We start from the raw sequence: 27242 nt of genomic DNA on the forward strand, positions 1-27242 counted from the left end.
AAGTTATGGCAGATAGAAGTGGGTGTGGCAGAACATGAGCTCAAGCAATTTTTCACCTGCACTTTCCATTAAAAAAGTAGTGAAGAACAAAACAGAGGGGTGATTAAGTCAAAATATCTGGTAGTTAATAAGCTTCTTATTGACAACACTACTGAGTGAAGAAATCAAAAGAATGATGGGCATCAACCTGTAGGTGTGGTTTGGTCATCACTGAAAGGTATGCTTGGAATTTGTAAGATGAGGCATGCATCAATGTGAACTGCTTTGCTGTTGTTTGAAAAAGACGAAAGATGTTCAAAATGCTTGATGTATATCAAGTGTAAGAGTGCAGCAGGTTGAGATATAAGTGGGTGTTGCTAAACAAAGTTGATCTTTCTCTGCACTATCTCTGTTGCCGTAACACTATTCTGCATTCTGTTGTATTGCCAATGTACTCATGTCAGGTATAATTTGCCTGTATAGCATGCAAAACAATACTTTTCACTATATCTCTGTACATATGACAATAACAAATCAAATCAAAGCACTGTAAACTTATACAGCCAGCACTGATCTTGGCAAATATTTTCAAATTATTAGACTTCTGTACCTAATCTGAGGACTATCTCGCTGCAAAAAGTGCCAAGTCCCACATACCTCCACCTTGTCACGAAACCCTAATGCCTACTTTTTAAGGAAGAACCCTCTCTAAGCCAAAGCTGTTGATCTTTCTTTGCTTCATTTCTTAACATTACCTCCAGACTCAGCTAAATAAAGCAACACTTCCATTTGTATCATGCCTTTTATGACCTTATAATATCCCAAAGCCTTTACAATCAATGATGTACTTTTGAAGTGTAGTAATTGTTGTAGAGTAGGAATTACAGCACCTAACATATTCATAGAGAGATTCCAAAAATAGCAATGAAATAAAAGACTGGACAATCTGTCTTGAATGTCAACGATGGTAGAAATGTTAGTCAGGATACGAGGAAATTTTCAAATGAAAGTAAAGTACTGCAGATGCTGGAAATCTGAAATAAAAACAAAATACTGGAAAAGAAACTTAACAGGGTATGGCAGCATCTGTGGGAAGAGAAAAAATCTAACGTTTCGAGTCCAATATGAGTTTACTTCACAACTCAATCTCTGAAGAAGAGTTACATTGGATCAGGAAAGACTGCCTGCCCTTCATAAAACAATGCTGCAGGATCTTTAAGATTAATCCTAAGAGACACCTCATTTTATGGCTTATTTGAAAGGTGGCATCTCCAATAGTGCAGCACTTCTTCGGTACTGCACTGAAATGCAATTTAGACTATGTATTCAAGTCTCTTGATGCAGAGGTGACTGTGCTACCATTGAGCAATTGTTGACACATGCAACCTTCCTCAGTGGACTTTTTAGTCATTCTCTGTCATCTTTAATATAGCTATCAAGGACAACTTGAAGTCCTGTATTTATAAAGGAAGGCTAGCTGTTTCTTCAAGGCAGCACAGTACTGCTCTTTTACACCACAATGAAATAATTGTCAGCTTCATTCAATCACCTTTTTTGCAGCATTTACTTTATACATTGTGCATTAAGATATCTCTTTGTGTTCCTGTCAGCAGTTGTTTGTTCCTGACAGTTTCTTTTCTGCTTTTACTGTGGTTTTCCCCAGTTTGACTCTCCTAATGTGATGATGTGTGAGTATTTTTGCATATTTTCTCTCTCAATCTGTTCTTTCCGTTCAACCGTCTCCCCCATTCAGCTGCTCTAGGATTCTGTCTCATTATACTTTCTTTGTAAGCTCTAGGTTTTATTGCTCATTAATCTGTCTGTCATTTTGGTTGTTCTTGTGCTTTATGCCTCCTTTTATTATTCCCACCTTGCATTCTGTCTCTATTACCTTTCATTTTCCTCATGTGACTGGTTCTTCTGTCATTTGTTGTTAAGTGTTCCCCACCTGTACATCATTTCCAGTTTCTTCTATTTTATTTGTCATCACGGACAGTCACTGTATACTTGTGGAGCTGTATCGACCTAGAGAGTACAACATATACAAACCATAACTAGTACAGTGCAACACAGAATGACACCTGATATTATGACACCAATCAACTGCACAACTATTATAACATTCCGGATGGAAAGTGAACATTCATTCCCAGCTGTTTTAGTTTCAGCGCAGAAAACCTTTGAACAAAATGGTTCAGAATGACTGATCCAGATCCCATTTGCAGCCCCCCATACTTGGGCAATCTTTTTCAATTTTTTTTTGCTGGAATGTTATCCCAACTTTTATAACAATACAATTTAACTTTTGGCTCTTACTTTATTTAGCCATTTATTACTATGATATTCATGGTCTTAATGAGACGTCAAGACAAATAGTCATCAGGTCCTCATTCATATGAGATATGTAGTTGTGAATTACACTTCCATGGTGATTTGAATCTATTTCCAGCAAGGTATCTGATCTGATACAGCAGTGCTTATGCTATCTCCTGTAACATAAGAAACTAGGTGTGGATATTGTGGTTTTGAAGAATTCAACAGGGTTCGTTATAGATTATTGTCATTGTACAAATATCACAATTCTTAGGCATCTAAAATGTCCAGATAATATTAAGTTAATAGGAAACAGCAGAGAAGCCTGTTTCCAGGATAGTGCTATGCTTCAAATGATCCTGGGATAAAATGGAGACCAGGTCCTTTTTATCCTCAGGTCTCTTGCTATGATACAGTGATGATATCATGAACATATCTCAGAGAGGTGAACTGTGAGAGCGAATTCAATGACCCCTTTATCTGAAGATAGAGTCCCAACCAAATATACATAATCATGCATTGTCAATTTGATCATTATAAAAATTGGATAAAACAGATTTAACAAAATAAAAAATCCAAGCTTCAATATAATGTTTTGGATGTTTGATACTTCATCCTGATCTTGTGATCACATGCCCATCTGAATAGGTATCCCATGGTCTCTGTTGCATTTGTATGAAAATTTGGTTGCCTTGCTGTTTGTTGCTTTCACTTAATATTTATACACAATTATCATTGTCAGATTCTCACTCTCTTCATATATAATTAATATGTCATACATTGGTCTGAGCTGCCTTCAGTTCCTTTGCAATGTGGCACCATGGTCAGTAATGAAATCATGCAATCTGGACTGGTTGTATATTTTAGAAATTTTGGGGAAATCCAAGTATTTGTCTTTTGATTTCTGAATCATACCCTTTGCTAAATGCAAAGTTGTCTCTACCTGCTCCCTGGGCATATATCTCTTTCATTCTCCTGTGTCTCTGTAGAAGAATGTCATGTGTCTCTGAATGGTTAGATAACTGGACACAGTTATTTATACTTGCTTTGTGAGTGTATTTGGATGTAGGTTTGCTCGCTGAGCTGCAAGATTCATTTCCAGATGTTTCGTTACCCTACTAGGAAACATCTTCAGTGGGCCTCAGACAAAGCAATGGTGAAAATTACTGCTTTCCATTTATATGTTTGGGTTTCTTTGGGTTGGTGATGTCATTTCCTGTGGTGATGTTATTTCCTATAGTGAAGTCACTTTCTGTTCCTTTTCTTAGGGGTGGTAGATGGGGGTCTAACTCAATGTGTTTGTTGATAGAGTTCCGGTTGAAATGCCATGTTTCTCGTGCGTGGAATTCTCGTGCGTGTCTTTGTTTGGCTTGTCCTAGGATGGATGTGTTGTCCCAGTCGAATTGGTGTCCTTCCTCATCCATATGTGAGGGTACTAGTGAGAGAGGGTCATGTCTTTTTGTGGCTAGTTGGTGTTCATATACCCTGGTGGCTAGTTTTTTTTCACATATCTTCTCAAAACTCGCTTTGTGAGTGTATGTTGTGTTAGGGTTGTAAATTCCTTCTTCATCACAATTTGAGCAAAAATGCAGCAATTCGTTGCAAAAGCTTGCTTTGCTGCTTAACAATTAATCATAATTGATTCAATAATCTGTATTGATCATTCTGCTGAATGATTTGTGCACGGATGGTGGGGTGATGATCTGATATTTGATGCTGTCTACTTAGTACACAGTTCTTGAAATGGTTTGTTACATTCACTATCCATTCCGAGGGTATCAAATAAACTGAAATTAGCACTCATGGGGTCAGCCACTTCCATGCGAGCTGTGAATAAAGGAAAATTTGGAGAAGTTGTTGAACAAAGGGAAATTTAGAGAAGTAATCCATGAGAAGATGTAATCTTGCTTCTCCACAGTGAATAGGTGTGTTGCTGCTTCCATTCAGGGAGTGAATGAAATACGTGTGAATGTAAAGGCTTTCTGCTGTTGAGCTTGATACATGCCACACATGCATTTGTGAGCTATTGAATACATTGATTCATCTCTGGCTAGAACACAAATTCACAGCTGTCTTGTATTCTTGCTAGTTGTCTTGAATTCTTGACACAAAATGAACGCAACATCTTGATGTAATGTTTTTAGTAGGACTTGTTTGTCCTTGAAAATGACCAAGTTCATCCCTGTTTGGCTACAATAAACAAATCTTCACCGGGACCTTTTAATGCAATTAGGCTACTCCTGGATAATGATCACTTGTGACTGTTCACACTGGATCTGACTAAAGCATATCAGTTCAAGCTTGAGTGCATCTTTGACTTTATAGTCCATATTGTCAATGTATAGATCAAGCCGAGCGTGTTCACCTTTGGGTAATCTGCTCAACATGTCAGATATAATCATCCTGGTGCTTAGTTTATATTTCACTTCAAAATCATATCCTTGGAAATTGTTGACTGATTCAATTATGTCATGAGTAGACCATAAGACCATAAGACCTAGGAGCGGAAGTAAGGCCATTCGGCCCATCGAGTCCATTCCGCCATTCAATCATGGCTGATGGGCATTTCAACTCCACTTACCCGCAATCTCTCCATAGCCCTTAATTCCTTGTGACATCAAGAATTTATCAATTTCTGCCTTGGAGACATTTAGCGTCCCAGCCTCCACTGCACTCTGTGGCAATGAATTCCACAGGCCCACCACTCTCTGGCTGAAGAAATGTCTCCGCATTTCTGTTCTGAATTTACCCCCTCTAATTCTAAGGCTGTGTCCACAGGTCCTAGTCTCCTCGCCTAACGGAAACAATTTCCTAGCGTCCACCCTCTCCAAGCCATGTATTATCTTGTAAGTTTCTATTAGATCTCCCCTTAATCTTCTAAACTCCAATGAATACAATCCCAGGATCCTCAGCCGTTCCTCATATGTTAGACCTACCATTCCAGGGATCATCCGTGTGAATCTCCGCTGGACACGCTCCAGTGCCAGTATGTCCTTCCTGAGGTGTGGGGACCAAAACTGGACACAGTACTCCAAATGGGGCCTAACCAGAGCTTTATAAAGAGTCAGTAGCACAACGGTGCTTTTATATTCCAACCCTCTTGAGATAATTGACAACATTGCATTCGCTTTCTTAATCATGGACTCAACCTGCATGTTTACCTTTAGAGAATCCTCAACTAGCACTCCCAGATCCCTCTGTACTTTGGCTTTACAAATTTTCTCACCGTTTAGAAAGTAGTCCATGCTTGTATTCTTTTTTCCAAACTGCAAGACCTCGCATTTTCTCACATTGAATTCCATCAGCCATTTCCTGGACCACTCTTCCAAACTGTCTAGATCCTTCTGCAGCCTCCCCACTTCCTCAGTACTACTTGCCTGTCCACCTAACTTTGTATCATCGGCAAACTTCGCTAGAATGCCCCCAGTCCCTTCATCCAGATCATTAATATATAATGTGAACAGCTGCGGCCCCAACACTGAACCCTGTGGGACACCGCTTGTCACCGACTGCTATTCCGAAAAAGAACCTTTTATCCCAACTCTCTGCCTTCTGTCAGACAGCTAATCCTCAATCCATACCAGTAGCTCACCATGAACACCATGGGCCCTTACCTTGCTCAGCAGCCTCCCATGTGGCACCTTATCAAAGGCCTTTTGGAAGTCTAGATAGACCACATCCATTGGGTTTCCCCAGTCTAATCTACTTGTCACCTCTTCAAAGAACTCCAACAGGTTTGTCAGGCACGACCTCCCCCCTTACTAAATCCATGTTGACTTGTTCTAATCCGACCCTGCTCTTCCAAGAATTTAGAAACCTCATCCTTAATGATGGATTCTAGAATTTTATCAACAACCGAGGTTAGGCTAATTGGCCTATAATTTTCCATCTTTTGTCTTGATCCTTTCTTGAACAAGGGGATTACAACAGCGACCTTCCAATCATCCGGGACTTTCCCTGACTCCAGTGACTTTTGAAAGATCTCAACCAATGCCTCCGCTATTTCCTCAGCCACCTCCCTCAGAACTCTAGGATGTAGCCCATCGGGGCCAGGAGATTTATCAATTTTAAGACCTTTTAGCTTTTCAAGCACTTTCTCTTTTGTAATGGCAACCATACTCAACTCAGGCCCCTGACTCCCTTTAATTGTTGGGATATTACTCATGTCTTCCACTGTGAAGACTGATGCAAAGTACTTATTGAGTTCTCCTGCTATTTCCTTATCTCCCATCACTAGGCTTCCAGCATCAGTTTGAAGTGGCCCAATGTCTACTTTTGCCTGTCGTTTGTTTCTTATGTATTGAAAGAAACTTTTACTATCATTTCTAATATTACTGGCTAGCCTACCTTCATATTTGATCCTCTCCTTCCTTATTTCTCTCTTTGTTATCCTCTGTTTTTGTAGCCTTCCCAATTTTCTGATTTCACAGTGCTCTTGGCCACTTTATAGGCTCTCTCTTTTTCTTTGATAGATTTCCGGACTTCCTTTGTCAGCCATGGCTATCTAATCCCTCCCCGGATAATCTTTCTCTTCTTGGGATGAACCTCTGTACAGTGTCCTCAATTTTACCCACAAACTCCTGCCATTTTTGCTCTACTGTCTTCCCTGCTAGGCTCTGCTTCCAGTCTATTTTCATCAGTTCCTCTCTCATGCCCTCATAATTACCTTTATTTAACTGTAACACCATTACATCCGATTTTGCCTTCTCTCTTTCAAACTGCAGACTGAACTCTACCATATTATGATCGCTGCTTCCTAAGTGTTCCCTTACTTTAAGATTTTTTATAAAGTCTGGTTCATTACATAGCACTAGGTACAGAATAGCCTGCTCCCTTGTGGGCTCCATGACAAGCTGTTCCAAAAAACCATCCTGTAAGCATTCCATGAATTCCCTTTCTTTGGATCCACTGGCAACATTATTTACCCAGTCCACCTGCATATTGAAGTCTCCCATGATCACTGTGACCTTGCCTTTCTGACATGCCTTCTCTATTTCCCGGTACATGTTGCGCCCCTGGTCCTGACCACTGTTAGGAGGTCTGTACATAGCTCCCACTATGGTTTTTTTGCCTTTGCCTGTTTGTTGTGCCAAGTTTGTTGTGCCAAGGTGGGTGTGGTTTGAATCTCACAAATTGTGATTACAGTGACATCTGTGCATACTGGTCTTCCTACACGGCTGGACCACTGGTATCTACCAGATAGCAGATCTTAGGAAATCAAGATGAGCTTGCACAATGAATCTGCCAAGGCAATGCAACTGATTATCCATTGCACACTATGAAATTGTCTCTTATAAATGGCACCATAGAGGGTCGCTTGCTGAAGTACAACTTTCAGGATATGTAGGCATGTTGACAGTAATTCCTACAGGGTAATTCTACCTTTTAAAGTGTGTTGTCCTGCCTATTAAGTGATATTAATGGATGTACAAAAGCTTCTGAACGCCATGTACCCATCGACATGGAGTGTGAGTTTGCCAATATGGAAAGCTTGGTCATCTTCTGAAATGTGTCTTTTGGTTGGTTGATTCTAAACCTTGTTGATGTGTTTGTGCACCATCTTTGCTCACGTCCGCTTTGTTATGAAATCTGGCTTGGCTTTTGGAATCAGATTTCCTCTACTTGCAGGCCCAGTTTCTCTTGGGCTGACATGCTTTACAGGTATCAAGAAAACCTGGAAGCTTTTCGGGTAAGTGCACCACACCGCATCTGTTACAGATGTTGTTGGTTTGTTGCACTGTGGTACCTATGGTAACAGCACTGGCTCCACCTAAAGCACAGAATTGCTTTTAACCTGCTACTTTACTTTTATATTTCCCGCCATCCTGAAGTAATATGTCAATAGTACAGTCCTTTATCTTGCCGAAAATATCCTTTTTAAAGAATTTCACTGGTGTACAAACAATGGCTAACTTAATGATAATTCTTCTTTGGAAAACTTACATTCATGGTCTCACCTGTCTCATTTTTCCACAAACTGATGGGGCCTTGGAAAGAATTCACCTTGTAAGTTTTATGTTGTGCATGTATATTTTGAACATGACGAGCTTTACAGATATGATTGGATATTATTAACCCATTGAGCTACTAACCAGAGTCACAGTGGATTTTGTTTTGGTGTTTTTAAAAAAGTTTCAAGAGCCATCTAAGTACTGATAACACAACAGGGGACCAAAGAGTCATGCAAATATTTGTTTGGCAATACAGAACTTGAGTTTTGCTGAAAAAAGACACATTTTGTCAAAACTTGCTCACATTAATGCAATTTACAAGAAGTAGCAAATTAAAGGGAAAACAATATTTGTACTATGGGAGAGGAGAGTGCTGATTCGTTGGCAAGTAGATTGGTAGAGATATTGTCATGCAGATTGCATCAGTTAGATAATGACTGACAAGCTAACTGTACATGCATGTTATTTCAGAATTTTAGCATCTACAGTATTTTGCTTTTTATCAGTATGTGTTTACATTCTTTCTTTCTGCAAGGAACAGAGCCATGTATTAAAATATGTAGTTTGCAGTACATGCAAGTAATTTGCAAGCCTAACTGACAAATCTAAATTGGTTGCTCAAGGATTATGTAGCAATGCCATTCAATCATGGAATCACATATAATATTGACTACTCGGTTTTATGTTTTGCAAGTTTGAGGTGGTTTGGTCATGCCAGCATCCTGTTTGTTGCAATAGCCAAAGGGATACAATGCTTGATATGATTTATCAAACTTTAGGACATATACATAGCATCACACCTGCCCTGAAGTTCCTATATTGCAATATTTATTTGTGTGATAAGCAGAATGTCATTTCGTATTGATGGCAACATCCTATTAGTAGCAAATACCATTTGCATTGTGACGGCATAGTAGCAATGTGGAAAAACCATATTGTTCACCTGTTGTTGAAACACTTGAGGTACCTGACCCTTCCAGGGCAATCAGATGTGGAGAGACCATTTTCAGAACTAAACGTGACAACTAAACTTGCTCATACTTTTGACATAATATATGGTGAGAAATGATCTTATTAGGGTAGCCATTATCACCCAGAATGGCTTGTGTCCTATTTCAGCATCAAATGAGAGAGATCAGGACTGAGACGGGTAGGAGAGAGAGAGAGATCAGGAGGCCCTGGGAAGGGGGCTGGGGCATGCAGTGCTGGTGGGAGATTGGGTTCCAGTAGAGAACTGGAGGGAAGGGTGGTGGAGGAGCCGGGATGGGGCCATGGAAGAGAGACAAAGGGGAAGAGGACCTCCCATCTCCTAGGGTCACCTCCTCACCCACATCTCTGATGAATTAGCATTGACTGCCTTTTGAGGAAACAGGTTCCAAGCCTCAACTACTCTTTTTGTGTAGAAGTGCTTTCTAATATCCTGAATGGCCTGATCTTAATTGTTAGACTGTGCTCCCTGCTTCTAGAATTTTTAACCTGTGGAAATAGTTTATCTTTATCTACCCTGTCTTTCCCCATTAATATCCTGAAAACCTCAATTGGATCACCCCTTAACCTTCTAAATTCTGGAGAATAAAGGAATAAAGACCCAATTTATCTAATATTTCTCAATAACTTAATCCTAAACTTAAATTAAATTGCATCAACACCAAAATATCCTTCCAAACGTGTGATGCTCAGATCTGCTCACAGTATTCTATTTGATGTCAACTAGGGTTTCTTATAACTGCAGCATAAAGTCTGCATCCCTAAACTCCAGCCCTTTAGATATGAAGACCAGCATCCATTAGCCTTCTTTGCTATATCTGTGCCTGTTCATGGCATCTTAAAGAGTTAGGTATCTGAATCTCCAAATCTCATTGGACACCCAGTGTATATAACATCGTGCCTTCTAACAAATACTCTGATCTATCGTTTTTTGGTCTAAACTGGGTGATCTCACACTTGCTTATACTAAAACCCATCTGTCACAGCTTTGCCCATTCACCAAATGTATCAATACTGTGTTGTAAGTTTATGCTGTTGTCAATTTTATGTCATCAGCATATTTGGATATTTGACTTTGTCTGCCATTATCCAAGTCGTTCATAAATATTGTGAATAATTGAGGCCCCATCACAGATCCCCCATGGACTATTAGTCACTTTTTGTATATTCAATCAATATATAAATAAAAATCTTAAGTGCTGGAGGCACTTAACCTGCTGATATGTTCTATTTACTTCTATGTTGTTGTTCTTTGCATGCGATCTGGTCCTATCTTCCCCCTCTTGTTTTGCCCAGGGGTGTTGGAACAACTTTGTTGCCTTTCTAGGAGACACCAACTACATCAGCATAGATCAGCGGTGGAACCTTGAGATTTCAGTGTGTGTGTTTAGTTCCACACTTGTTGGTTCCTTAGGTGAGTCAACATTCTTCAAACATGGGGACACCTTTTTAAGACGAGAGGAGAGAGATTTTAAAAAGACACGAGGGGCAAATATTTTACTAAGAGAGTGGTTACGTGCGGAATGAGGAAATGGTGTGTGTGGGTGCAGTTCCAATGTTTAAAAGACACTTAGATAGGTTCACCAATAGGAAAGGTTTGAAGCAAGCAGGTGGGACTAGTTTAGTTTGGGATTATGTTCGGCATGGACTGGTTGGACCGAAAGGTCTGTCTCCATATTGTCTAACTCTATGACTCTATGATGAACTCCATTCAAACCCATGGACGGATTTTAATTTTCAGCTGTGGCTTTAGTGGAAAGGAAAACTGGATGAAGAATAGAGCTAGTGGCACCACCATCAAAAATTAAAATAACCATAGTGAGGTTTACTGGAATGATATGCACAGGTTCAAAATATTAACTGGATGTTGTTAATTCAAAGGAATCACAACTTGAAATTCTAGCCAGCTGATATTGACGTCATGACTTATAAAATCATTAGAGTGAACAGTGTAAAGGACATTACAAGGAGAAGACCGCTGAATCGGAAAATTCATCGATGTGAAATGTTAATTTTTAGCAGGATAAAATGCTTACAATAAACAATATGAGACTTCCCATTGTTTTCCATCTCAGTAGCCCTGTTGTGCTATTCACCTGTCTTATTTTGCTCCATTACAATGTAATACTTTCGATTGGGTTTGGCAACAACAGGTGACACACTGATGACTGCCAAATCTTTTCTTTCTTCCAACCAGGTTTGAGATCCATGTGAAATCACCATCTGCTGTAAGTCCAGGAGAATCTCTGTTCATGTGGAAGACAATGTTTGAAATTTTGGCTTGTGGTCAACAGATCATTCGACTGCTCTTGGCCAGATTCTGTCTTTTTTGGACATCTTCCTCTGCGTGACTTGCTCCTCCAGCAGCAGAACTATGTGGTCTGCATCCAATCTTCATGAATGTGCTCTGATATATTCACTTTTTTACAGATTGCTCATCATGAAATTCAGCCTTTACCTGATTGCTATTAGTTCCATGCAAGAAACACTATAAAATGACAATGCTAAACATGTTGAATAGATAATTCTACCATTACTAAAGGCAACATTTAAATCCACTCCCAACAAATGGGAAGTAAAAGTGAAGAAACGGCAGCTCATTTGCTGCTAACATTGATATAATGGAATTTGTCAATTAAGACGTGTGATCCTCTTTCAAGAATTTTTATCATTCTATGGTAAAAGGACATTACTGAAAAGGTCAGCATTTTTTTGGCCGTCCCTAATTGCCCTTGAACTGAGCTACTTTCTAAGTTATTTCAGGGGCAGTTTATAGTCAACTTCATTGCAGTGGACCTTTAACCACATGTAGGCCAGACCAGGTAAGGAAGGCAGATTTCCTTCCCAAAAGAACATTAGATGAGTTATTTTTAACAATTGGCGATACCTTTATACACCATTACTGATACTAGCCAGATTTTATTAGTTAATTATAAATTCCACTTGTGCTGCATTTGGAGTTGAATTCAGATCCCCACAGCATTAACTTGGAGTTCTGGATTACCAATCCACTGACATTACCATTATGTTCTCATTCCCCCCAACTACAAGGTAATCCAGGTAAGAAGACTCTAAAAGAATAAAGAACAGCTCAAAGTAAGGCCCAATAGACTGTAAGGCAGTAGTTACAGAAGCCAGATATTATCCAATATCCTCCAACATGGGGAACGTTGGGGGATGTGTGGTGGAATCAGAAAAGCAATAGGCCAATCAGTGAGAAAACAGTTCCACTGAGAAAAAGGCAATGGAGGTTCATTGATTACAATGAACAGGTAGAAAGAAAGTTGTAACACTAACCTGAGTTACACAGTAGGGAAAATAGTGTTACTGAGGAAACTCTGGACATTATACAGAGCCTGTCTGTCATGGAAAGTCTAGCTACTACACTCACAATGGATGAACTTAACAAAGCTATTGACTTATTTGCCAAAGCTCCAGGTGAAGATACTATATTTCATGAACCTATCATCAATAAGAAACTGGCACTCATGCAGCATTTGCAGGAATTACTGTGTCTCTGAAGGGGATAATACAATAAGATATATGTTGTGCAAAGATTATGATCTTGTACAAGAACCAGGGTAACTTCAGCAATTGTAAGGAATATTCGCATATCTCCCTTACAGTCACTTTGAGAATGGTATTCGGTCTGTGTTGCCGTTGTCAGACTGTATATCATGGTTGAGTGCATCTATCCTGAATCCCAGGGCGATTTCAGAACTGGAAGATCCATAGCCAATACGATCTTCTTAGTCTGGCAACTGGAGGAGAAATACTGTGAACAAAGGTGACCACTACATATTCCCTTCATTGACCTGGAATTTGGCCATACGAGCACAGCCAGTGTAATTACACTTTGAGAAAATTGTCTGCCTGTCTGTCAAAGTGCATTCTCCCTTTATGTGTCAACATGATAGATAAGGCCAGCTATGGTCTTAAAGACTTCATTTTTTGAGATACCTTTCAGATCTACAGCGGAGTCAAAAAAGGTTGTGTTCTGATGCTGCCTCTTTAGCACAATCTTCCCATTGTTGATGTTATATACCTCAGGAAAGTCTCCTTACAAAGCAGAAATCGGTTCCGCCTTGATAACTTGAAAGCCAATGCAAAAACTATGTCAAGTTCTCAACAGAGTGTTGTTCTGTGCTGATGACACCACAGTAACGTTCCATACCGAGAAACACCATCAAAAGCAGGCTCCTTTGCATCTGTAAAAATTTGACCATCAGCAGCACAAAGACACATTTCATGGTCCAGGAATTTGTCATACTGCCAACTGTTAGCATTGACAAGGTGATGTTGAAGGCTTTTGATAGCTTCACAACGAAGAGCAATCTGTCAATTAATGCTGACTCCTCAGATACTGAGGCAGTCCACGTCCAAATGCAACAAGATCTGGGCAATATCCAGGCTTAGGCTGAAAAGTGGCCAGGTAACATGCATCTCAAAAAAGAGAAATCTAACTACAGCCCCTTAACATTCAATGACATAACCTCACTATCAACAACCTTAGAATTACCATTAATCAGAAACTGAACTGGACCAGCTACAATACAGTGGCTAGAAAAGCTGGTCAGAAACTAAGAATTCTGCAGCAAGTAACTCACCTGCTGACTATCGACTATCTATAAAGCACGAGTGAGGAGAGAGATGGAACACTCATCACTTGCATAGATCAGTGCACTCCTAGAACAGTCAAGAAACTTGACATCATCCAGGACATTGGCCTCACATCCACAAGCATCTACTCACTCCTCCAGTGATGGTCTGTAGCAGCAGTGTGTACTATATACAAGATGAACTGCAGAACTTCACGAAAGATCCTGTGACAGCACCTTCCAAACCCACTACTTTCCAAGAGGAACAAGGGCAGCAGTTACATGGGAACACCACCACCTGCAAATTGCCCTCCAAGCCACTGATCATCCTGACCTGGAAATATATCACTGTTCCTTCACTGTTGCTGGGTCAAAACCCTGGAATTCCCTCCCTAATGGCGTTGTGGGTCTACCTACAGTACATGGACTGCAATGGTTTAAGAATGATGTGGAGATGCCAGAATTTAACTGGGGTGGACAAACTTAAAAATCACACGACCCCAGGTTATAGTCCAACAGATTTATTTGACCACAAGCTTTACGTGAATAAGAACCAGGTCTACAAAAGTTTGTGATTTCAAATAAACCTATTGGACTGTAACCCAGTATCGTATGATTTTTGATGTGGTTTAAGAAGGCTACATGACATCACTTTATCAAGGGCAGCTAGGGAAGGGTAATCAACATTGTTAAAAAAAACATTGCATTGCAAAAAGCTGCAGCTGCTATGTCCAAGTTGAATGAGAACGCGTGAAGCAACAGAAACCTGACCGGGAACATTAGACTACAAGTTTACCAAGCCTGCATCCTGAGTGTTCTCTTCTACAGTGGTGAGACCTAAACAACATTGAATAGGCAAGAGAAAAAAACCAAATAGCTTCCACCATTGTGGTCTCAGGCATATCCTTTGGTAAGGTAGGTTTATGTACTCACAAGATCTTGAATGCATTAGTTATGCACCCTTTATTAAATCCACGACTTTTATAATGAATAAATTTATCAGATGGTTAACAGCCAAGTACCTGAAGTCCCTTTGTGCTTTGTCTTGACTTGGTGGGCATTCATACCTTCGCTACAAGGACGCTTGCAAAGGAGATATGAAAATCATGGAAAATCGAAGAAAGTTTCAGGGGATCGGGACCCTCTGAAGGCTGAAAGAACAGGTGAGGAGTAACAGAATGCTCAATTGGGTTGAGAAGAGGGCCAAGAGATAACACAATGGCTCAGTGGGCAGCACTGCTGCCTCACAGTGCGAGGGACTCTCTATGTTGCACATTCTCCCCGTGTCTTTGTGGACTTGCCCCGGTTTCCTCCCACAATCCAAAGATGTGCCGATTAAGTGAATTGGCTATGCTACATTGCCCATAGTGTTCAGGGATGTAAAGGTTAGGTGCATTAGTCAGGGGTAAATGTAGGGGAATGGGTCTGGGTGGGATACTGTTCAAAAAATCAGTGTGTACTTGTTGGGCTGAATGGCCTGTTTCCACACTGTCGGGATTCTATGTTTCTACAACAGAGTCAAGTGAACCCTGCATCTGCACAGCCCACTCTTTCACCTGCAACAAGTGTGGTTCAGACTGCTATATGTGGGGATCCTGAGCTGCAACCAGGCAATGTTTAACACCACATTGACCATCAAGGCACAAACTGCTGCGCCACAAATTGGAGAGTTGTAAATATATTCACATCCAAAAATAGCAACGAAAGGCCTCGCAGGATGTGAGGAGACAAAACAGTGTAATGAAAGCTGGTGAAACTTTACATGCCCATAAATAGGTTAGTGCTGTCAGAAATTGTAGTTTTATGCTATTGATTGGAAATGTGGCCTCGCTAAGTGTGCAGTCACTGTAAACAGCTGCCCTCAATTCATCAGCACCAATATACTTCTGTGTTTTTTCTTGAATCTTTCAAAAGTTGGTCTTTATCTTTATTCACTTCTTTAGTTTTCCTTTTGGCCATGCTGTATTCCATAGGTTAAGAAAACTGGCAACTTGCGTGTTTGCTCTCTACTAGTGCCATTTTGCAACTGATTAGAAGTAACATGTCACAGTTTTATTTGTACAGCTGCTGTCTATCTGATTTTGAGCTATAGACTTTGAGGAGGACGCCTCGCAGATTTCTGAAATGTAAATTCATAACACCTCTCTTTCCTTCTCTCATATCTGTATCCATTAGAGGCTTCAGAGGCCAATTTCAAGAATTTAAAAGAACAGAATTGTTTTCCCTTGTTACACAATCCTCTAGGATAAGCAGAAAAAATATTGTTGCCAATTTAGAAAACAAACTCAAGGAAATTACTTGATCTCTGACCTCTAAGGCAATCAAGCCTTCTTTAAGGAGGGTCCAGTAATGGTTATCATCAGTCACAGGTAACCCATCAGCCTTCTATAACTCAAGATGCCTTACTCTTGCAGAAACCCGTCCTGCTTTCATTGGAAGATGGAGAAAATCTATACCCAGCACAAGTCCAGCAATCTATTGTAAAACTTGATGACTGTCCAAAGAGAAGCATTTTGGAGTGATCTATGGTCCTGATTTTAGCTCTTTCCCCAACTAGAGGAAAGTGGACAGGGAGTGGAGAGAATTAAAATAAACCCAGCAATTTCCCACATGAAAGATGTGTACCTTCCTGCCTGAATTGAATTGAATTGAATTTATTGTCACGTATATTGAGGCACTTTACAGCACCCTCTGGAAGGCAGCATTTTCTTGCTTTTACAAGCAATAGGACCTGTCTGTAATTCTTGTCCATGTATGTGAGCAAGGGAGCAGCAAGGCCCTGACTGGGATCATGGAGCAGACAAATCCCAGGAAGGTATTCAAAAAACATTCTTAGGCTGCCTTGTGAGCCAAGTGGGATGTTGTTCTTAATCCTTCAAAGAAACCTTTAGTCTCCCTTCCACTGAGCAAACAAAATTCTTACAAGCCTCGAGAGTTGAGGGTGGTGAATCTTTAGAATTCTTTACCCTGGAGGTCAGTGGAGGTTCTTTCATTGAGTAATTTAAGACAGAGATCATTGGATTTCTAGACATCAAAGATTTCTAACCATTTGAAGATAAAGTGGGAAAATGGTAATGAAATAGAATATCAGCCGTGTTTTCCTCAGCTCAGGGACCAAACGATCTTCTCCTGCTCCTATTTCATATGCTTTGAAGGTGCTGTCACTTTCAAACCCCTGATACTACCAGCAATTTCCCCATATCTGTCATCTGCTCCCTGGCCCTACACTTATCCCTGGAATATCTGGACAACAGACTATGTCAGACTCCTATTTATTGACTTTAGCTCCAACTTCAACACTATATTTCCAACAAACGTCATCTCCAAACTCCAAGAGCTAGGACTCTGCTCCCACTCTGCAACTGGATCCTTGACCTCCTGACCCGCAGATTGCAATCAGTCAGTTGGGTGACAGCACTTACTCCATAATAATCCTCAACACCGGTCCCCTACAAAGCTGCATACTCAGTCCTTTATTATACTTTCCATACACTCACAAAAGTGTGGCTAAATTCTGCTCTAACTCCATTTATAAATTTGTTGATGACTCCACCTTAATGGGTTGGATCTTAAACAATGATGAGACAGATTACGGGAAAGAGATAGACAGCTTAGTGGCATGGAGAAAAGACAACAATCTCTCCCTCAATGTCAGTAAACAAAGGAGCTGGTCATCGACTTCAGAAAGCAGAGTGGAGGACACATCCCTGTCTGTATCAATGGTGCTGAGGTGGAGATGATTGGGAACTAGTTCCAAGGAGTAAATATCACCAACAATCTGTCCTGGTCCATCCATATCAATGCTACAGTCAAGAAAGCACACCAATGCCTCCACTTCCTCACAAGGCTAAGGAAATTTGGCATGTCCACAATGATTCTTGCCAATTTTCGTAGATATACCATAGAAAACATCCTATCTGGATGCATCACAGCCTGGTATGTCAACTGCTGTGCCCAAGATCGCAAGGAATTATAGAGAATTGTGAGCACAGCCCAGTCGATCACACAAAAAAGTCTGCCTTCCATTGAGTTGAAAAGTGTGGCACTGCAAACGCACAGCAGGTCAGGCAGCATCCAAACAGCAGTGACGTTGACGTTTCGGGTGTTGGTTCTTCATCAGGAATGAAGGGCTTGTGCCCGAAACGTTGATTCTCCTGCTCCCCAGATGCTGCCTGACCCGCTGTGCTTTTCCAGCACCACACTCTCAGTTCTGATCTCCAGCATCTGCAGGACTCACTTTCTTCTTCCTTCCATTGACTCTGTCTACACTTCCCGCTGCCTCGGGAAAGCAGCTAACATAATCAAAGACCTCTCCAACTCTGGTTATACTCTCTTCCACCCTCTTTTATCAGGCAGATGATACAAAATTTGAAAACACATACCAACAGACTTAAGAACAGCTTCTTTCCCACAGTTATCAGACTTATGAATGGACCTCTTCTATATTAGAGTTGATCTTTCTCTGCACCTTCCCGGTAGCTGTAACATGATATTCTGCATTCTGTTCTATTACCCTGATGTACTTATGTAAGGTATGATTTGTTTGGTTAACTCACAAAACAATATGTTTGACTGTATCTCAGTACATGTGACAATAATAAATCAAATCCTGTGAATGCAGCTGTCACATTACTCCCTCACCCTCTCTCGAATTTGCACACTGCCTATTGACTATTATCTGTGGCCATACTGTTTCCACAAAGAAGAAGCAACATAACTAGCAACTGTTTGACAAATCAGAGTTACACCCTCCCAGATAAAACAATAGACAATGAAATGCAAGATGTTGGTTTTTGGTCATGAAAAGATACGATGCAATCAATACGATACAGTCTTAGGCAGCTATTATGATTCCACAAAGTGGCAGAATCCAGTCACCATCTCCTTGGTGTAGTGCATGTTGTTCTGGCTTAGGTGGAGTGGTGGGGTCAAAGCTAGAGAGGCGGGCTCAAAATTGGCAGATCTGATATCCAAGCAGCCTTCAGTGCTGACTAATCGACATCATGATCTGCAGAACAGTGAATACCTCATGCCCGTACTAATGCCCTCGCCAAAGATGGCATTTGTCACAGGTTACGCTGGAAGTGTACAAAAGCAGTTACCGATTTGATACTAAACTGGTGCAACGGGGAGCTGCATTCATCAAACCTCAAGGGAACGGCTACTTCCAAATCATTCAAACCAACATACTTTATCTTTACACTAATCAGTTGTAAAAATGAGTTAGAAATTTTACTGCAAGTGACAAATAAACGACAGAGAAGTGGTCGTGGGTATGAATGGTGCCCTGTGTAATGGTATCACACAAGCCATCAGGCAGTGTAGCTGCACTCATGCTGTGATTGGAATGACGAGGTTGACTTGGTTTTTAAATCTGTGTGTTTATTGGTTACCATGCCTTTGCTGAAGGCTTGTTTTTGTCTTTAACGTGTGGTTTGCGACAAGCGTGAATTAGCAGGAAATACTTCTCCCCTTTGAAGTTCATTCTGAGGTGCCTGTGACTAAATGAGGAAAATAGTCTGGTTAAAATAATTCACGGCAGGTGTTATTTGAACTGTGCCAGTGATAGGATAAATATTGAGCTATTTCCATCCGTGAATTCTTCTGAGCCCAGGGATTTGAGAAGGAAGCGAAAGAATCCACTCAGAACTGTCAGGTTATTACAACTACTGTACAATTCCATTAAAATGACATTAAATTCATAGGATTAGGAATTCATTCACACAGCTTCCAATGGTACTGTGGGAGTCTATCTTGTTTCCCTATGTTCAGGCAGCACTGTATGCCACCAACTGCAAGGTTTGCATGCTTTTTTTTAACTCGTGTGTATGACCGTCTAGGCCAACATTTATTGCCCATGGAGAAGGTGGCGGTGAACTGCCTTCTTAACTGCTGTAGTATAAGCACAACCATGGTGCTGGTAAGAAGGGAATTCGAGGATTTTGACCCAATGATAGTGAAGGAATGGCAATATAGTAATGTTCTGATGAAGGGTCTTGGACCCGAAATGTTAACTCTGCTTTCTCTACAAAGATGCTGCCAGACCTGCCGGGTTTCTTCAGCAATTTCTGTTTTTGTGCCCCGATATTAATTGGAGAGAAACTTGCAGGTGGTATCATTTGCCCTTGTCCTTGACAAATATGGAAGGTGGTGTCCAAGGAGCCTTGTTGACTTGTTGCAGAGTATCTTTAGGCAGCATACAATGTACATTGGTGCTGGAATAAGCGATGTTGAAGGGGATAGATGGTGTGTCAATCAAGCTAGCTGCTTTGTCATCACAACCACCTGATGAAGGAGTGGCGCTCTGAAAGCTAGTGTGCTTCCAAATAAACCTGTTGGACTATAATCTGGGGTTGTGTGATTTTTAACTTTGTACACCCCAGTCCAACACCGGCATCTCCAAATCATGCTTTGTCTTAGATGGTGTCAAGTTTCTTGATTGCTGCAACTCCTGATGTGCCTTATGTATTGTGATCAGGTTTTGTGGAATCAGGAGATGAGTTACTTACCGCAGAATTCCTAGCCTCTGGCATATTGTTATAGCCACAATATTTACATGGTTGGAACAAAGTTATAATTTGGTACAGAGCTGAATGGGTCTGGCACAACTCAAACTAAGTGAGGCTACAACATGGAATATTTACATATCAAGCATTGTAACTAGCATACGAAAATGCGAGTTAATTGATCCCATAACCAATGAATCAGATCCAAGTTTTGCAGTCCTGCCACATCCAATTGTGAATGATGGCCTGATCGAACCTTGAACGAACTCAAACTGAGCATCTGTCAGCAGATTATTTTTGAGTAAGTGCCACTTGATAGCTCTGTCACTGACAACTCACACCACTCTGCTGATGATGGAGAATAGACTAATGGGGCAGTAATTGACTGGATTGGACTTGTCTTGTTTTCTTTGGACAGAATATGCCTGGGTATGTTTCTACATTGCTGGGTAGATGGCAGTGTTGTAGCTGTACTGGAATAGCTTGCCTAGAGTTGCAGCTAGCTTTGGAGCACACATCTTTAGTACTCCATTAAAAACAAAGTATTAGAGAAGATGGGGATCTGAAATACGAACAGAAAGTTATGGAGACACTCAGCAGGTCTGGCAATATATTTGGGGACAGAGAAACACAATTAACATTTTGAGTCCAATATGACACTTTTTAAGCAGTACTGCTGGAATTTCTCAGGGTTTGTAGTATCTAGTGCCTTCAGCATTTCTTGATAATACAAGGAGTGAATCAAATTGGCTGAAGATTAGCATCTGTGTTGCTGAAGACTTCAGGGGAGATTGAGATAGATTGTTCACTTGGCACTTCTGGCTGAAGATTGTTGTAAATGCTTCAGCCTTGTCTTTTGCACTGAACTGCTTTATCATTGAATATCAATATTTATGGTGTCTACTCCTCCTCCAGTGAGTTCTTTAATTATCCATTACCATTCACAACTGGATGTGGCAGGACTGTGGAGCTTAGGTCTGTCCCATTAGTTGAGAGATTATTCAGATTTTGTCTATCATATGCTGCTTCCAGTACTCGACTTTCAATGGTTCTATGTTTCACTAGGTTGACACCTCATTTTCAGTTATGACCGCTGTTGCTCCTGGTTTACCGCTCTGCACTCTTCACTGTACCAGGGTTGATCACCTGGCTAAAAGGTAATGGTAGAGCAGGGAATATGCCTGTGTGTTCTGAAACTGTGTATACTCCTGATTTCACATATCAAACTCGCAGATGAAAGTCCAGGATTCCAAATTTTTGCAATGTATGTGTTGGCAAAGCCTACAATAGACACTCCAGAAAGAAAACAGAAGTGCAATCTATGAGGAAGGCATTGCGATAACGTTAGTTAACAGAGCCAGGCACTTTGATTGCAGGTAAGTAAAATTTACTGAATTTGCAACATTAAAATCACTGGAAGTACTCTGAAGTGTTTCCAAAAGTGGTTAAATCCATTTTCCAGGGTGTTGCTGCATTGTCGTAAGAATGGCAGTGGAGTAGGTGATCTGTCCATGCAAAGGTTGCCACTGTATTTGGGGCAGTAGTGACCTCTAAGTTTGCCATTCAAGCAGGTAATGGAGTGGAGGCTGTGAAGAGGGCAGGCTCCGCAATGTCAGCTCTGCCAAGTTGTAGCTGGACTTTTCCATGCTCTTTGACACTAAGAGGAGCTGCCTGGCATGTAACCAATTTGCCCATGCCTCTGGCTGTGCATGCCTATTCAGTACTGTCCTGCATGCTGCCCTTTCAGGGTTAGTTGAATCCTTTGCAGCAATATGTGTCTGCCACTGCCCCCTCCAGGGAACTGGCAAATAAACCATTCCTTATCCACAGCCTGCTGACTCATTTCTAGTGGCCAATAAGAACATGATATCAACAGAAATAGGAGCTGGAGTAGGTCATTCAGCTCCTTGAGCCTGCTCTGCCATTCAATTGGATCATGGCTAATCTGATTGTACCGTAACTCCATTTTCACACCTGACACCTATGACCCTTGACCCCCTTGCAAATCAAAATTTTAACTTTAATATATTGAATGACCCAGCCTCCAGTGCTTAATGTGGAAGAAAAGTCGAAAGAGTAATGACTCAGTGTCCTCTCATCATCTTCGTTGTCAAGCCCACCTCAGAATCTTACATGTTTCATATGAACATGAGAAGCAGAAGTAGACTAATTAATCCCTCAACCCTTCTCTACTATTCAATGAAATCATGGCTGATATGTTTGTGCTTTGTATTCCACATTCCCATCTACTCCTGATAACTCTTGATTCCATTCCTTGCAAAATGTATCTCTGTCTTAAACATATTCAATGACTCCATCTCTTCTGCCTTCCCAATGCCACACAATCCTGAGATAAAAACAATATCCTCTATCCTGAAAGATCAGCTCTGATTCTTCTAAAGTCCAATGAATATAGGCTCAACTTGCTCAATTATTCCTCATAAGACTCATAATTTGCTGATCTCAGCTCTATTTTCACCCATAAAATACGGTGCCTTGCTAGTCTTTGAGTTTGTGACTTCAAGTGTAAGATCAAGTGACAAGGCCTCTTCATCGCTCTTCTGTCCTTTCCTCCTCCTCCATGGGCTGTTCCTGTGTGCATGTAGCAGTTCTTCAGTGTTAGAAAGCAGGAACTCAGAAGGAAACATTTGTTGTGAGGGAAACGGGTTTGGAAAGTGAAAGGTATATGGCCACACCATCAACTGCTTCCCCATGTAGATGGTTAAGGATGAGCTAGGAGGTGAGTTGGGACAAAAAGCAAAAAGCTGTCATCATTGCCAATGTTCTCAATGATGCTAGATGCTGTGGACCCATCACAATGAGACAGCCATGTTCTCTATAGGGCCACTTTCTCCACATGTTTCAGGAGATCCCAACCATGCTTATCCAAACCAACTCTACACCGTGCCATTCTACTGTGTTCCCCCTTCTCCTTGTAAACCTGGACAAATGAATTTCACGTGGAATAAAATTTGGGCTGTTGCTTGAATACTGAACATATATTTAGCACAATTGCATATGAATATAATACAGATAAAATTAATTTGTAACTAGTGATAAAATTATTCTGCAGCAGTAATCAGATTTGATAGAGATATGAAATGCCACTCCAATCACCTTAACTCTTAGCTCTATCTAATGTTTGATCCATCTTCTGTGAAATAATGTTAGAGTGCTTCCCACATGCTTAACTGCCTAATGGATATGGCAGAGACAGGTGCAATGTAGGAAACGACAGCCTCTTTGCACAAAGTAAGGTCCCAGAAAGTGAGATGCCTCTTCTTCTGCTTCTTGTAGATTTCTCTGTCTCAGCTCCATTTGCTGAAACCTTCATCAATGTTTCGTGTGTTCTAAATCCTCCAAAGGTATGTGGTTCCTTGAAGAGATGCAGAGACTGGGACTGGGAATAAAGGATTTGAGCTCCAAGTTAGGTTAGACAAACTGGGATTGTTCTCCTTGGAACAAAGGAAATTGATGGGAGATCTGATAGAAATGTATCAAATTGTAAAAAGTTTAGATGAGGTAGAAAAGGAACAGATCGTTGTATTAATCAGTACAAGGATGAGGAGGGTACTGAGGTCAGAGTTTCGACGAGAGAAGTGGAGTTGAGGAGAGAGTGCGGTGTTTTGATGTGAGGAAAACTTTTTTACACAGACAATGGTATTAACCTGGAACTTATTATCTTAAAGGTGTGGTCACACAGTTGATGAATGATTTCAAAAGGAAATTTGGTCGGCACTTGAAAAATATAAACTTCACGGAATGTGGGTGCTGCTGGTTAGGCCAGTATTTTTTGCCCATTCCTAATTGCCTGGGAGAAGATGGTGGTGAGCTGCCATCTTGAACCACAACGGTGAAGGATTGGCATAGAGTTCTCAGACAGCATGGTATGTGGCTTGAGGAGGAACTTGTAAGTGCTGGTGCTTCCATGCAGCTGTGATTTTGTCTTCTTGATAGTAGAGGTCACAGGTTTGGACCATGTCGTCGTAGGTACCACAGTAAGTTACTGCAGGACACCTGGTAGTTGATCCACAGTCCTACCACTGTGAGTCGGTGGTGAAGGGACTGAATGTTCAAGATGGTGACTGGGATGCCAATCAAGCAAGCTGCTTTGTCTGGACGGTGTTGAGCTTGAGTGTTTTTGGAGCATTTCATCACTTTCCTGACTTATACCTTATACAACAGGATCACTTATTTCCACCTGAGATGGCAAACAGGACTTCAATGTAACATCTGATCTAAAAGTCAGAATTTCTCAAAATGCAGCACTCCATCAGAATTGCAGTAGGATGTTGGATCTGAACTGTATGCTGAAATTTCACGCATAGAACTTGAGGAAATCTGTAAGCAGGTGACTCCCATCTCCTTCTAATCCTCCTAAGTGTAAAGTTGACCTGAACCTGCGCCTGGGGAAAATGGTCAAGGTTCACAACTCTTCATCAATTTATTTTGGCATTAATAAACTTACAAACTTCAGCATCCTGCCTGTTTTAAGTTAAGTCAACACTCTACCTACAAATGTTGCCCCTGTAACTCCTGACCTGTACTCATGCTGTTAAACCTTGAATAGGTTTGGGTGGTACAGTGGTTAGCACTGCTGCCTCACAGGACCAGAGACCCATGTTCAATTCCCGCCTCAGGCAACTGTCTATGTGGAGTTTGCACATTCTTCCTGTGTCTTTGTGGGTTTCCTCCGGGTGCTCCAGTTTCCTCCCACAGTCCAAAGATGTTCAGGTTAGGTGAATTGGCCATGCTAAATTGCCCCTAGTGTTAGGGAAATGGGTCTGGGTGGGTTGCTCTTCGGAGGGTTGGTGTGGAATTCTTGGGCCGAAGGGCCTTTTTCCACACTGTAAGCAATCTAATCTAGTTTCTGCTTGTTTATTTTGTTTTTTGTAGCTTAGTCATACTATTTTAGTTCTTCCAAAGTCATTATTAAACATATTTTCTGCACCTTCAGTGGTTTAGCAAGTTGGCTATATTTTTCTAATTCAATAAAAATCTTATAATTTGAGGTAGGTGTGCTTTCTGTATTATTCATTTGCAAAAATAGTTAAGGTTTTAACAGTGAATGCATCTGCAACCTATCAGAAGTGAGGAAACTGGTGAGAAAAATACCAATAGGAATTCAATCAACCAATTCTCAATCAGCGGTGATGACAACCAATTAACATAGAAATGGCACTGACTCAATTAATTACTGCTAATCACACATTTCATTTTCCAGAAAAGTAGAAAAATAACACTCATGACAATGATTGCCAGAAAACCCTCACACCTTTTGATTGTACTTTCTTACCTATTGGAACAATTTCACATCCTGAATTTCATGAATAGGTCATTAATATGTGAAGGTGTTTCAATGGACAAGACTCTGGTTTACCACATCATCAAACTGTGCTCTAATGAAACAGTACTTTGGGATTAGTGTTTCCAAGGCTTGTGGGTGGGGGTGGAAGCAGACCCAGACACAGTAGCTCCTCATCTAAGTATTATTAACATTTTAATGGGAGTTCCCAGTAATCCAACGGTTCAGACAAATCTTTTAAATCTTGGATGGTGCTTGTAATTATCTGGCTTAATTGCCTCCGTCATCTGCAGACTAGCATATTGAAAACTTCACTCATTGTGTCTATGCCAGGTATCATGATTTGTTTTTGGTCTTGTTCCAAGATTCCTGGAAAGCTGGGCAGGTAAGTTTGTCTAATTTCTGAAAGTTGTCCATTACAGTTATAATTTTATGCAGTTTTTTTCCTTTGGAACTTTCAAATGTGGACTTCTTTCAAGTTGAATACAGTTTGCTGAAGGACTGTCTGTACAAGCAGCCTTAGAACTCCAAGGCTAGAATGCTACTAACTGAGCCTCAGCTGTCACAGAAGCATAAAAAAGTATCACCTTTCTGATGAAAGGTCACTATTCAGAATTCTGTTTGTCTCGCTCTTCAGATGTTGCCTGAGCTACTGAGTGTTTCCAGCATCTTCTGTTTATATTACCATTCCTAAAGGGCTTTGTATGCATAAAATTGCCAGAATCAAGTTAATATTTATGTAAACAAACTTTTGAAGGAGTCACAGTCTTGAATGCATTCCAAAATAATATATTTTATACCTATACTTTTATATTTTAAAACATCAGTACAATTGCAACAATGGTACTTTAACTCCACACTTATTTGATTGATAAATATGAAAAACGGGAAGTGATCATGGAAATTACAACATTTAAGCAGGGCATTTTAGTCTTTGCTCATTTTTGACCACATCAACCACTTAATAAACAAATATTTGCCTTCATTAAGCATCTTTTACAATTTCAGATCTTTCCAAATTTTTCAATAATCACTTAAAAGTGCAGCCACTGTTGTAATGTAATGCAATGTAATTTTGCAATCTTGCTTTGAATGCCTACCTCATTGTATAATAATACTTTGAAGCAGCTATCTAAGTGGATTTTAAGTGTTTATAATCTCTGCTGTTACAACAGTTTGAGGCATATAGTTCCAAATCCTGACCATGCTCTGCCAAAAAAAATGTTACACCTCCTTTTAATTCTCTTTGTGATTAACTTAAGTTTTTGCCCTCTTCTCACTTTTCTGACCAATAGAAACAATCTATCACTACTTATCAAATCTTACTCAAATATTACCCGGTTACTTCTGAGCCTTCCTCATTCCCATAAAGGAAAAGCTCTCATGAACAAAGTCTCTTTTAATTGTAACCCTTCATCCTTAGTGACATCCCAGTGAGTATATATCCTTTTCTAATGCCTTAACATTCTTCTTATATCATTGCAGGAAAGGGATAACATAACACTTCAACTGCCAAGTATGTGTTTACACAAGTTCAACCTTGCTTTATGAAATGTCATCAAATTGCAATGTTAACTCTGTTTTCCTCTCTACAGATGTTGCT

General features: G+C 40.5%; 1 protein-coding gene and 1 long non-coding RNA gene across 2 annotated transcripts in view; one reads left to right on the forward strand and one right to left on the reverse strand.

Moving 5' to 3' along the window:
* The window catches only part of jade1 (jade family PHD finger 1), a 236705-nt gene that overhangs the window by 58853 nt on the left and 150610 nt on the right, over positions 1-27242 (forward strand). The window lies entirely within an intron of this gene.
* LOC122539403 (uncharacterized) overlaps positions 1-27242 on the reverse strand; it is a 44591-nt gene that overhangs the window by 9089 nt on the left and 8260 nt on the right. Inside the window, exon 2 of the long non-coding RNA XR_006309071.2 lies at positions 1871-2004. This is a non-coding gene — a long non-coding RNA (uncharacterized LOC122539403). The remainder of the gene's footprint in view (positions 1-1870; positions 2005-27242) is intronic.

This window comes from Chiloscyllium plagiosum, unplaced genomic scaffold (assembly GCF_037043375.1).
Source record: "Chiloscyllium plagiosum isolate Xiang-an unplaced genomic scaffold, Cpla_swu_hap1 HiC_scaffold_36, whole genome shotgun sequence".
Taxonomy (NCBI): Eukaryota; Metazoa; Chordata; class Chondrichthyes; order Orectolobiformes; family Hemiscylliidae; genus Chiloscyllium; species Chiloscyllium plagiosum.